The 13327-nt window shown below is 33.9% G+C and overlaps 1 long non-coding RNA gene across 1 annotated transcript in view; it reads right to left on the bottom strand.

Moving 5' to 3' along the window:
* The window catches only part of LOC129533517 (uncharacterized), a 311392-nt gene that overhangs the window by 117538 nt on the left and 180527 nt on the right, over positions 1-13327 (bottom strand). The window contains exon 7 of the long non-coding RNA XR_010133908.1: positions 13088-13205. This is a non-coding gene — a long non-coding RNA (uncharacterized lncRNA). The remainder of the gene's footprint in view (positions 1-13087; positions 13206-13327) is intronic.

The raw sequence follows: 13327 nt of genomic DNA on the forward strand, positions 1-13327 counted from the left end.
GCATTGTGGCTTCCTATATTGGTGAGTAATGAAGGCAAATATTTGTCAATCATTTTGTAGCATAAAAAGTTCCTGAATTATGCTAAGTATTTGAACAGAAATATTCATTTTTGTTTGGACTGGATGTGAATGCAATATCAGAAATATCATTTATTCATTCACAAAATATGTGGAGCACATACACATCTGAGTTGAGCATTGTGCTTGGGCCAAGGATGTGGAAGTAAGATGCAGAGTCCTTGCCTTTACGTGGAACACAATGACCGTGTTTTCTCCAAAAGACCTATGAACTGCCTAACACCGATCAATATTTTAAATGTCATCTCAGTAGGTTCTATTGCTTACAGCACCTGACTCAAAAAGTTGGCCAATGGTTTATTTCCATTTCTAAAACATAACCCTCAGGAGGCAATATTTGGCTATGATATATTTTAAATTGACTTTCTTCCTCTCTCTTGAGCTCCCTCCTCTCCCATTACTTTCCCCCTTTCTTGCCTTTTTCTCTTCAACCATGACATTAAAAAATATCAAAGAATATATTTGCTAATTTTAATTCATTTTATACCTGTGACAGTAATTAAACAAGGAAATTCATTACTATCATTACCGTTGCTTTGATATAAAATAAATGAATAGTTAGAATAGAAATCTATTATCAAAATTATCTTTTATGTGAAAAAACGATTTTATTCCTCAGAATTATGTTATCTTAAATTGTCAGGGTAACTGAAAGGTGAAGTTTCTAGAGTCTAAAATTTGATTTAATTTCAATTTAATATTTTGTTATAAAAACAAACTGGTACCATTCTAAATCTCTGTTGTTTTGAATATTTCAGTAACTATTTTTTAATGTGGAAATGTTTTAATAGTATTAACTTTTTCTATTTTATCTTGAGCAAACTTCCTTTTTGGTTGAGCTATATTTATAACAATGTAAAGTTAAATTTCCCTATAGCTCTTTCTAGTATTGTCAACTAATTCTACCTAACCATTGAACAAGCAATAATTATTTAATATATACTAATGTTTTAAATAATGTCTGACTGCATCTCATCAATGTCAATCTTTTTAAAATCTTGAATGTTTGGTCTTTGTAACTTTAAACATCCAAATGCTAAGGAGGTAAAAATTTTAATTTGCATCCATATATCTGTAGTAATATAATCAGAGAAGGTTTGAAGCAAGCCTTTTACTCATAAAAATTTACTCTCTTTTCTCTGAATTGCTTCACAAATCATATTGTAGCAGAACTGGTCAATAGACTAACCACTATGAAGACAATAGTTTTTATTCTCCCCAGGGCTTTTAGCAAATTTCAGAGTCTCTTGCAAATCTGTCTTCACCATGGGTATGATAATAGCAAATAATTTCAAAGCATTAGTCCAAGAAGAGACACCAGTTGATCGTAGGAAGTGTTCTAATTAAAACCAGTTTGGTAGTTCTTATGTTCTTACGAATACTAGCAGGTAATAATGACTAGTAAGGATTAACAAAGGATGTGGAGGGGCATTCTAGATAAGAGAACACAATATACAAGTGCATGGAAATGAGAAATGGGTCCAAGGAACTATGATTAGGCCAATTTGGCAAACAAGCAGAGCTTACTTAAAAGGACAGTGAGAGACAAGGACAGGTTAAGGAGCTACATAATGCTAGAATAAATAAATTTGGTCAATGCTGAAAATGTTTCAGCATAAATATGACTTTTAAGATATGGTATTTTCAGATGTTCTTCTAAAGACATTCAACAAGAACTAGTATGGGAAGACTTGAGCAGAAAGAAGATTCTTAAGTAGTTATTGCTATAGATAAGACTATAGGTGGCTGAGTGACTCTGTATTAATTTAATGAAAGAATAGAGACAATATAAGACAGTATGAGTAAATGTAAGACTAAATCTTATTGACTTGTACATGCCAGGAATATATTTTTTAATATTTCTTATAAGAAATTGGCAAAGCAACATACGCCATTGGATATAACACATAAAATATTTCACAATTTACCTAAGAAATATTCAACCTTTTTATTTATATTCAAATTTTGCTACTATGCCATCCTTTTGGCTTATGACTCACAACATTTTAACCATATATAACTACTTCATATAATTTTATAAATACATCCTCATTATAATAGACACTATAACAGTAATCCACAAACAAAAAGAGCTGAATCTGCAATATAAGAGATAACATTGCAGTGCCCTTGAGTAAGTTTACCTCTTTAAGCCTAATTTCTTCAACTGTAAATTGGAGACAATAGTGGTATTTATCTATAGGATTGTATGAAATATTTATAACTATGCAGCTATGAAAGTCAATTGCATTTTCAACACAGTGCTTGGCAATCTCCTTTGTCAGACCACTATCTTCCACTTAATAGGAGCTGATAATTTTGCCAATTGTTTCACTACTACAAAACATGGGCCATCATCTTTCTACCCTCCAACAGTAGTTTACTCCACTGATTTTACCACCTCCAATAACAATCTCCTTTTTCCTTTCCAGCCTTTATTCCCACCTCATTCCAAGGCTGATACTATATGATTTAGATTTTTTAAGAGGGCACTCATTTATGGTACACATTTCTGTATCAGTTTTTTATTGCCAAGTAACAAATCACTTCAAAACTTAATGACTTAATGCACCATGAATTTATTATTTCTCACAGTTCTGTAGATTAAATTCTGCTAATCTTGTCTGGGCTTATTCATGTAGCTACTTTCAAATGATGGATTGGATGAGGACTCAGCTAGGGTGGCTGGGCCTCACTCTCTCTGGGGTCTTTCACCCTTAGGGAGGATAGGCAAGACTTCTTCACCTTGTGATAACAGCGGCATTTCAAGCGGGCAAGGTCCAATGTCCCAGTGCTTATGAAGTCTCTCTTTTCATCCTGTATGCTGATGTCATATTGTTCAAATAAGTTACGCTATCAAAGCTAGAGTCACTGTTAGAAGGGACTAGAAAAGACAGTGATATAATTCACTAGAGGACATTACTGTAGCAAAATACTATGATGACCTTTTGTGTGGATTAAATCAACGCACAGAAAGTTATTTTTTTTATTATTATACTTTAAGTTTTAGGGTACATGTGCACAATGTGCAGGTTAGTTATATATGTATACATGTGCCATGCTGGTGTGCTGCACCCATTAACTCTTCATTTAGCATTAGGTATATCTCCTAATGCGATCCCTCCCCCCACCCCACAACAGTCCCCAGAGTGTGATGTTCCCCTTCCTGTGTCCACGTGTTCTCATTGTTCAATTCTCATCTATGGGTGAGAACATGCTGTGTTTGGTTTTTTGTCCTTGCGATAGTTTACTGAGAATGATGGTTTCCAATTTCATCCATGTCCCTACAAAGGACATGAACTCATCATTTTTATGGCTGCATAGTATTCCATGGTGTATATGTGCCACATTTTCTTAATCCAGTCTATCATTGTTGGACATTTGGGTTGGTTCCAAGTCTTTGCTTTTGTGAATAGTGCCACAATAAACATACGTGTGCATGTGTCTTTATAGCAGCATGATTTATAGTCCTTTGGGTATATACCCAGTAATGGGATGGCTGGGTCAAATGGTATTTCTAGTTCTAGATCCCTGAAGAATCGCAATGCACAGAAAGTTCTTAGCATATGCCTAGTATGTAATATGCACTCAGTAAATGTTAGCTACTATTTAAAAATTAGTAATGGCATTCATGATTATATATTTATATAACTGTCAGTCTTACTGAGAAACTATTTTGCTTACTATAAACTGGTTTTTACCAATGTTCCTGTGAACTGCTTCTGTTCTTACCCAACACCTATCTTGACTCAAGATTTGCACTTGGATACAGCTCCTAAAGCAATTCTAGTTTCAAAATATCTCAATAAAAATAATATCTTACTGAATGTTCCCTAATGCAATGGACAAGAGAATTTATATTATACACCACACAACAGAAACTTAATTAAATTCCATGTTATAATATCTGATTTTCCCCCAATCAGCCTCCAAAATCCCTTCTCTTGCCTAAACAATTAACATCTCATTCTCACCAAGTATCTATTACTTGGGTAATGGAAAGTCTGGTAGCCTTAATTAAAATAATCTTCCTGTCTTCTTAGATATGCCCAACCCCATCCCTCCAACCTAATCTAGAAGAACAGAGAAAATCTCAAGAGTTTCAAGTCACACATTCTTTAAAATAAAGAAAATCAAATTGAAACAAAGAAATATTAAGGATTAAGCTGTTTAATATACTACTGATTAGGAGTTAAGAATATAGAGAAGGACAAGATAATTTCACTGAAATTATTTTCATGTCTGACTTTTTTAACTGACCATTAACAAAGCACTAAGATCAATGGGGCAACACACGTGTTCAAAGTGCTTCAAGAGCACAAAGTAGGAAGCCCCTGTGAATGTCAGTAACATGGACTCTTACTCCAAAAAGAATAGTCTCGGCAGCATGCATTGGTCATGTCATGAACCATGCTTTTTTGAAACTCTCTACTTATTAGAGTGTTTTCTTTTGTGTTTCTCACTCCCACTCTCTGGAACTTGAACTGATTGCCTCTGCTGTGTACTAACTGTAGACCTTCCCACTGGTCCCCTGACACAGAATCAAGCTCACAGTTTCCACACTCACACCTGCTATTACCCTCTCCTTCAAATACACCATTTATCTTGACAGTAAGTAAACTTATCTCAGGAAGTATTCCTTGTGGAACTGTAGTTTGTCTTTTGGATTATCTGAAAGATCAAATTTTAACTTCTCCTTTGATACCAAACATTGGTCTTTTCCTTCCTTGAGCAAGCCTTAAAATGTACCTTTTCATTTCAGGTAGAAAACACACGAGAGTGATGATAGTAAGTAGCATTTAAGTTTACACATGTAGGAGATGCTTTGAAAATTCTTATTTTTTCATATCAGTCTGATATAAAGAATTACATTGTTCAAAAAATGCTATAAAAATGGTCTCTGTGCTTCTGAGTGAGAAAGACATTGGCTGTTGGAATAAATCCTCTGTTAATCTCCTTTTCAAGGAAAAATAACAACAAAGACTTCAGAAAGCTATACCAGCTGAGCAAGTGTTTTTGTGAAACATTGTGACTTCAGACAAAATAGTAATCATCAGCTTGAAGAAGGAAACTTTATGTGTAAGTGCATATATATATATAGCTGCTTTCCAGATATAAGATGGTTTGAAGGGATACAAAGAAGCTATTAACAAGATTGTTGTTTGCTGAAGATATTCAATAACTAGATTGTCTGTAGCAAGATTATCTTGTGAAAAAGATAAACCTCACATTTGGACCATGATGGAAAGGCATGGCAGAGTAATAAACTATAGAGGCAAGGGTGTGAACAATCTGGTGTAGGAGGTCAAAATAGTCTAGTATATTTATCTGTACTCATAACTTTGCACTTCTGTGTGCTTTTTGTATTGCTTAAAATTACACAATTAATTTTTGAGTTGTAGTTAAGACATTTACTTACAGACTTCAGACTTATTTATGTATTTATTTAGTGAAAATAATTCTTTCCTTCCCTCCCAGTTTCCAGGTAAAAGTTAAATGATATATACTCCTGATCGCATATTGTGAAATATGGAATCTCTATGCAATTTTACATATATTCCAAAAGGAGTTTTACACATAAGGAAAAAATTAGTACTCATTGAAGTAATGCGGGAGATGGACAAATCATCAGATTTCCATGAAAAGTTTACAATGGAGCTAAAGGATTGGTCCATTACATGTCAGAAGTGGTTATAACAATATATGGTGTATACCAAACAGTTTGAGAAAAAAATGCCATTAAATGTAAATTTTTTAATAATGTTGATTAGTTTTTAGAATTCAGTGACTATCACATGTAAATTTAAAAAATGTTAGAAAAGAAAGTATAATTAAATAATTAAAAATCACCTAGCAATATCTGTTAACATTTTAAAATATTTCTTCCAAGAATTTTTTTATGTGGAGGAATATGCCATTATAATGTTTAATTGGGATTATACTGTAACTATGTACCTAATAATGTATCTAGCTTTTATCACTTAACATAATTTTTAATGTATTTTATGAGTATGTTTTCCTTATTTGTTTAATTTACCCCAGTTTTTATGCCACCTAGCAATGTATGATAGTAGGTTCAAGCAACCTCACCATCAAAAAGATAAAAGTTGTTAGCTATATATTTTATTTGCAATTTTTACTTGAAATGAGGCCCTGTTCTTGTGACCCTTTATGACTTTCTGTTATCTTTTGAGAATAAGCATTGTTCATTTTACTCATTGGTGGTTAATATTGTTTTCTAAGTGGCTAGTGAGAGTTATTTAAAAATCGTAAATATTAATCTGTCCTGTGATATTTCACATAATTTTTTTCTCATTTTGTTGTTCTTTTTTAATTTTTTAGTGTAACATATCTGTAGTGGTTTATTACTATGTCACCTTAGCTAGGCTGCAAATATTTTCCAAAATTTCCTTTCCTATAAGGTTCTGGGTTCATACTGACTACCAAAGACATTTGCATAAATGCGGGAGGCAGAAATGAAGTAGCAGCCATATTTTTATGCTCAGTAGATTAGTATAGAGTGCCATCCATTGCATCATCTCACACTTGCCACTGATCTGTAGTCTCACTTGGTTGACATGGGCCCCATCAGAAAGCCTCCTTACAGCTTTTTAAAGTCCTGAACCAAGTGAGTGTGCAGGTTTGTGGTAAAGAGCTGCAGGTTCACTGCATATCAACCCTGCAGCAGTTTAAGGCAGAGAGAGAATGATGTGGGTTCCAGTTAAGGTAGTAGGTCCCTTATCATGAGTATTTCATATCTAGTTTTCCTTTCTGACTGCTAATCTGGCTGATGGTTAATAGCTTCACTCTCAACTGCATTGCAGAGATGCTTATTCCAATTTTCATAATTGTGTGAGGCCTAGTCTACATATAAAATCCCTTATTCTATATCATTAATATTGTTCTGCTTCTCTGATTGAACCTTGACTGAGACAGAAACAGCTAATGGAAGGGGTTCTAGATCAGTAGCCACTAGCCACTGTGGCTATTGAGCACTTGAAATATTATTAGTAAGGTTTGAGAATGGCTATATCTATAAAATCCACACCAGATTTCAAATACAGTAAGAAAAAAATGAAAATATCTCATTAATAGGCCATATATTGACTACATATTAAAATAATATTTTTGATATATTGGTTCAAGTAAATATTAATTTTGCTGATTTTTACATTGTTAATATGGCTACTAAATATTTTAACAATACATCACTGGCTTGCATTTGTAGTTCACCTTGAATTTTTATTAGACGCTAATATTCAAGAGGAATAGAACCTTAGAAATGAGTTATTAGAATTGGCTCCAACATTTCTGGAATTGGTCTCTGGTCTGACTAGATTAAAGGTGTTAATGATCCTTTTTCCATTTGTGAAGGGAACTCTCATAGTCCATGGGAAGCACTGGTAAATCAGATACTTAATTACCACCTGTAGATACCTATAATAAAGTACCTGTAGAAGGCAAAGCTTTGGGTGGCCAAAACTTTAGTTACTCATATAAAATATAATACGGAAAGTAAGGCATATGCTGATGGTGGTTGGTTTCTTTTAAGTGCACCAGATAACATCAAGAAAGAAAATGTTAGAGAAAGAAAGAACTTAGAGAAAGAAGTTCAGGGCTTACATTCCCAGTTCAACAATACTTTACAGTATTGTTGGAATATGTAATCTCATTTTTGTATAATTCCTTACCTGAGCATGTCACTAAATTTCTTTTACCTGAACCTGAGATATAACCAATAATTTTAAAGATTAGTTTCCTACGTGTTCATTAACAGATACAAAACAACCCAGTTGATTTTATTCTATTGATTTTTTTTGCCATTTTTATTGAGAGATTTATCATTATGTATCTGCAGTTGAGAAAATAGATATTTAGCTACAAATTAGATAAAGTAGGAAGTCTATACATTTGCTTGTTCAAGTTGTCTCAAAAGCAAAAGATATGCACATAAATGGTAATTTATGTGCAAATCATTTAAATTTACTTGTTTTTGAGTAATATGCACATGAAGTTTCTTGCTATTGTGGCATATAATCTTCCTGAAACTACTTTTTCTACTTTCCTTCTTTTTTTTTGAGACGGAGTCTCGCTGTGTCGCCCAGGCTAGAGTGCAGTGGCGTGATCTCCACTCACTGCAAGCTCTGCCTCCTGGGTTCACGCCATTCTCCTGCCTCAGCCTCCAGAGTAGCTGGGACTACAGGCGCCCGCCTCCACGTCCAGCTAATTTTTTTTTTTTTTGTATTTTTAGTAGAGATAGGGGTTTCACCTTGTTAGCCAGGATGGTCTTGATCTCCCGACCTAGTGATCCGCCCGCCTATATTCTAATTTATATACAGCTATATAGATGACTTCTGATTACAACTTTCATTTCCAATGGAAAAAATAAATAAATAGTTTAATGAAAGATTAGGGTCAATTATATTTTATTTTCCATAATAAAAATAGCTTTATTTCCTTGCTAAACTTTACAATAATGTGTTCATTATAAATATTTTAAACAAGATATTAAAATAGAAGGAGAAAGATCAGCCAAAGTCTTACTACAGAGAGATTATCACTATAAGCATATCTGTCAACATTATTCTGGTTTGATTTACAGTTTTATAAAAAATAAGTCATATTGTGTTTTTCATTCAGATAAGTGGTAATAGGAAATTTTCTATGTTAAAAATAAAGGACCTTCTTATCTTAATGTTTGAAAAATCTTAACCTACTAAACCAATTCCACATCACTGAATATTTAGACTTAAAGCTCTTCTTTTGTAGTGTGTGCTACTAGAAATTAACAGTCTATCCCTTGTTGCTGCCATCTGCTGACACCTTGCTCCTTCTCTTTATTCTTTTTTAACATATTGTAACCCAGATCATTGGTCTGTACTCTACCCCAACACCACCCATTATCCAAAATGGTTTCAATGTGACGATACCTAAAATAGATTTTTCTCTCATTTCCAATGAGCTTGTTCACTCTCTTATCTACACACTCTTGTGATCAAGCCTTAGTTTGTTACCCAACCAAATAAACAATTATCTAACAACTGCTTATTTCAGATCACTTGTTCACATTCTTCCCCAACAGCTATTCTTTTGACTTCCTTGGAACCCTGAGTGCAACAATCCTCAACTTTCTTCTTGTTTGTAAATACACATTTTTATTTTAAAATCGTATCCCAAACTTCATGATTTAAGTTTTTTTAAATTAATATCCTAAATTCTCTTGCTCATATGTTTGCACCATAACTATTTGGAGAAATCCCATTCCAGGAATAACCCAAAATATTTCCCATACTTCTGCTTTGAAGAAAATAACATCACTTGGAATACTGTTACTACACCCATAAATTCAGTTACCAAATTTTATAGGCCCTTCAACTCTGTTTCCCTAGTCAAAGAAAATACTTCAGATACTTACTTTATCCACTGTTCTTCTCAGTGGACCTATTTCATAATAAAAAAAATTAAAATATGCCTATTCTTAAAGCCTATGTCACAAATTTTTCCAATATTTGTTCCTGGAAAAAATAGTTATTCATCCACATATTATAACCCAATCTGTCAACTATGTTTTGGATCTCAAAACCTGCCCACTCTCTGTAATCTCACTTTCCCCCACTGTTCATATAACACCAAGTTATTCCTCCAACTGTGTTATTTCCCATGTTAAATATCTACAGTGTCTCTGTAAACTACCCCAAACTGAATAGTTTAAAACAACAACGGACTGACTTCTGGTTTAACAACATGAGACCTCTCCTGACCCACTTCTCAATAAAACTGATGGAAATTATGCAGACAATGCAATTGTATGAGGCTTCTGGAAATAGTCCTAAAGGCAACAGCAAATAAATATCTAGTGAAAAAAAATCTACAAAAATTCAGTGAGAGAGATAACAGTCCACAGTATTTGAATGAAGATTGTTGCAGATTAGAACATAGGACTTACTCTAACATCAGCTCCCAGTATAGGGCTCTCTTCCTAGGAGGATAAAGGATTCTCAGTTTCATTCTGTCCTCAGCTGCCTATTGTTGAGGCTGAGTGTGGTCACAGGTGGGGACTTCCTCCTAGTGCCCACCCACCATTTATGAAAGGTAGGTTCTAAGCAGGTGCAGTATGCTAAGAATAATGGAGTTCTGACAGCTCTTCTTCCTGTTCATAAGCATGTGTTTCCAAGTTAGGAAATGCAAGCAAAGAGGACATCATTACTATTTTCTCCCCTTCCACCAGGTGCTCAGCTCCCAGAGTTGATGTGTCACTCAGAAAAAAGCTTGCCTTTGTCTCCACCCCTAGCTTCAGAGCTTGGGCTCAGAGATTTTGCCTGGGGGAGAAGCATAACAAAAAACAATAGCTCCTAATCTGTCCCCAAATTAACTGACTTTATTTGCAACAAAGTATGGAGAAGTTTTAACCTAAAGCTACTCTAAAAAATATTGGACATTGTGGTGAAAGGCAATTTGAAGATTCATGGATCTAATAAAGATATAGCCTGGAATGTAAGGTGGTAATTTGCAGAAAATAACCCAAGGATAAGACAGCTGGGAGGAGCACTCCTGGGGCCAGAACAAATATGAAACACTAACCTCAGAAAGTATTCACTCAAAGGGACCACAATTTGATTGGATTGGTTTGATTGAATTAATGGAGGCATTTAAGCCTCGGGATATTGATGAAAACAATAGAGCAATCAGTAGGTGCTACTAGTGGAGTTTAATAGCTGGATGTGGTCAGAAAAGAGTGGAAGAGCACCCTACCAATACAACTGACATCCCAAGATAACTGTGGGCATGCCCAAAACTATACTTCCCTGAGTAACAACATCAAAGGTTTACCACAGTTAAGGAGACGGGGTAGACTTCAGTAAAACAATTCAGCCAGTCATTAAACATACAAGCAAAGAAACACTGGAACAGGAGGACCAGTACTCAGAGTTGCTATAATATAGTGTCTAAAAGGACCAATTTCAATAAAAAATTATGAAACCTTCAAAGAAATGGAGAAACATGACTCATACGCTGGGAGAAACAGCAGGAAACAGAAACTGCCTGGCATAATACACAGATGTCATATTTAACAGTAAAAAACAAAAACTAGTGGAAATAATTAAAGAAGTAAAGGAAGGTATGTTGGAATGTTATACCAAATAAAAAAATCGACAAAAAAGTAGAAATTAATAAAAAGAACTAAATGAAAATACCAAAGTTAAAAAGTATAATAATCGAAATACAAAATTTACTTGGGGGGCTCCTCAGAGAATTGAACAGGCAAAATAAAAACTAGCAAACAAAGATAAATGGATATAGATTATGGAACTTGAAAAAGAAAAAGAAAAAAAGCATGGAGAAAAATGAACACAGCCTCAGAGAAATGTGAGGCATTATTAATCACACAAACATACATGTACGAAGCGTACATGGAGAGGAGACAGAAGAAAAAGAATATTCAAAAAAATTACTGAAACTACTTGAAGTTATTGAAAAACAATAACCTAGGCATCCAGGAAGCTCAGTGAACTCCAGGTAGCATAAACACAAAGTAACCCATGAACAAATCATATTAAAAAGAATGAAACTCTCTGACAAGGACTACATTTGAAAGCAACAAGGGAAATATGTCCCTTCACTTACAAGAAAACTCCAAAAAGATTAACACACCTGACTTATTGGCAGAAATAACAGAAACCAGAGACATTGGGATGATATATTTAAAATGCTCAAAGAAAGTTTCAACCTGGACTCCTCTATTCAGGAAAGCTTTTGTTCAAAAAGTGAAAGTGAAAGAAAGACCTTTACAGATAAACAAAATCTTAGAGAATGTGTTGCTAGCAGACCAGCCATATATGAAACACTTAAGGAAGTTCTTCAGTATGAAAGCAAGTTACACCAGATGGAATTTTCAGTCCAACTTGAAAAAATAAAGAATACTGTAGAAAAATCATGTAATTATTTAAAAAGTGGCATATTTTCCTCCTTTCTTCTCATACCTGATTTTAAAAGCAGTAGTATAAAATGATATGTATATAATGCAACATAACATTGAGCCTATTGCATACAGAAATATAACATGTGTGCTATATTTGTCAATAACAGCACAAATAAGGTGGAAGGGAGTAAAGTTTTAATGGCCTAAAATTACAAAAGAGGTAAAATAATACTTAAAATAATGTATTGTTAAGTTTGTAACATTAACAGATGCAATATGTGTAAAAAGGATACTACAAAAAGTGAGGCAGGGAATAGAGCTGTATAGGAGTAACAATTCTATATCTCACTAGAATCAAACTGAGATAAATCTAAAGCTAATTTGGATAAATTTCAATGTATATGGTAAACCCTAGAGCAAGTGCTAAAAGGATAAAAACCATAAAAAAATTTAAAAAAATTAAATGCTACTTAAAGAATGTTTACTTAATGCAAAAGAAAGCTATAAAAGAGAAATAAAAGAACAAAAAGGACCCTGGAGCATATAGAAAACAAAGAGTAATTGGCATAAGTCCAGTTATATCTATAACATTAAATGTGAAAATATTAAACAATGTAATGAAAAGGCAGAGCTTTTCAAGTTGGATAAAAAAAATTCAATTATATACTATCTAAAGGTGACACACTTTTGATTGAGAATAGACCTAAAATAAAAATATGGAAAATATATATTATGCAAAGAGCAAACACTTACAAAAGGTAAAAATGTAAATATTTATGTTATATATATTTTACCACAACTAAAAATACTAGAAAACTGACTTCAACAACATACTTTAAAAATTACACAACAGGATCAAGTGGGATTTAGGCCAGGATAAAGCAAGGTTGGTTCAAAATCTGAAACTATATTAATGGGATGCATTGTATCACTTGAATAAAATAAAAAATCAGTCAGGTACAGTGGCTCGTGCCTGCAATCCTAGCACTTTTGGAAGCCAAAGCACACAGATTGCTTGAAACAAGAAGTTTGAGACCAGCCTGTGCAACATGATGAAACCCCATATCTACAAAAAATACAAAAACTTACCTGGGTGTAATGACACGTGCCTGTAGTCCCAACTGCTTGGGAGTCTGAGGTAGGAGGATTGTTTGAGCTGGAGAAGTCGAGATTGCAGTGAGCCATGATGATATTACTGCACTATAGCCTGGGTGAAAAAGTGAGATACTGTCTCACAAACAAGCAAACAAACAAAGTCACATAATCATCTCAATAAATGAGCAAACTCCATTTGACACAATCCAGCATGTGTTCATGATTAAAACCCTC

This window comes from Gorilla gorilla, chromosome 4 (genome assembly GCF_029281585.2).
Source record: "Gorilla gorilla gorilla isolate KB3781 chromosome 4, NHGRI_mGorGor1-v2.1_pri, whole genome shotgun sequence".
NCBI lineage: Eukaryota > Metazoa > Chordata > Mammalia > Primates > Hominidae > Gorilla > Gorilla gorilla.